The sequence below is a fragment of the Panicum virgatum genome, chromosome 4K (genome assembly GCF_016808335.1).
Source record: "Panicum virgatum strain AP13 chromosome 4K, P.virgatum_v5, whole genome shotgun sequence".
Lineage (NCBI taxonomy): Eukaryota > Viridiplantae > Streptophyta > Magnoliopsida > Poales > Poaceae > Panicum > Panicum virgatum.
In genome coordinates, this window is record NC_053139.1 from 16,598,712 (window position 1) to 16,599,723 (window position 1,012).

Below are 1,012 nucleotides of genomic sequence, written 5' to 3' on the forward strand. Positions count from 1 at the left end.
AGGCTAAAGATATCGTCGAATAGTTTGATAAAATTTACTGATTTAACACCACTAATTTTAGCGGGATTACCGTTGCTCCTGGATATCTGTGATTTCTGCAGAGCAGTGCAGGACCATTTTCGATCTACCATATCACTTCATCTCAGATCCAGAAGAATTGGGTGAATTGTTTGACGCATAGTCGTCCTACCAGAAGGAATTTTCTAGGATCAAGGTTTGACAACATTTGACAACACCAGCTTCAATACCCATGGCTCAGAAGACACTCCATCAATTCTCAGCCCCGTCCAATAGCCATATCTCTACTGGACTGACCAATGACCAAGGCACTGATGACTTTGAGATAAAGACAGGTCTTATCAACATGATCCAAGCAAGTCCCTTCTGCGGAAAGGCATCAGAGGATGCCAACGCTCATCTTCAGAATTTCCTGAAAGTGAGCAGCATAATCAACCCAAAAGGCACTACGATGGATAATATTCGTCTTCGGCTGTTCCCATTCTCTTTGCTTGGGAAAGCAAAGATGTGGTTCTACACCTTCAAGGAAGGATTCGACACATGGGATGCGTGCGCCAATGCTTTTCTGGTCACGTACTTTCCGGTGGGCAAAACCAACGCCCTTAGGAAAAGGATTTCCAGTTTTGAACAACTCCAAGATGAGACAGTCTCGGAAGCCTGGGAACATCTTCAGGAATACATTGCAGCATGCCCACACCACGGCATGAAAGAATGACTTATCATTCAGAACTTCTTCCATGGCCTGAACCAGTGATCTCAAGATCACATGGACGCAGTAGCGGGAGGAGCATTCCTCTCCCTCGATGTTGCAGGAGCTAGAGTGCTCATTGACAAGGTTGTTTCCCACCAGAGTTGGAAGGTAGATAGGCAGTCGGCCTATGCAAAAGGAATACATGAAATCGATAGTGTTGATAGGCTGGTAGCCAATATGGATCTTCTCATGAAAAAGCTGGAATCTCCACACCAGGAGGTTAGCCAGACTGAGTCTCGAATG

General features: G+C 45.5%; 1 non-coding gene across 1 annotated transcript; it reads right to left on the reverse strand.

The window, feature by feature from the left end:
- Positions 1-616: 616 nt before the first annotated feature.
- LOC120705365 lies at positions 617-723 on the reverse strand. Its single transcript, XR_005687946.1, has one exon. It is a non-coding gene; the product is annotated as a small nucleolar RNA R71 (small nucleolar RNA).
- Between the last annotated feature and the right edge of the window lie 289 nt (positions 724-1,012).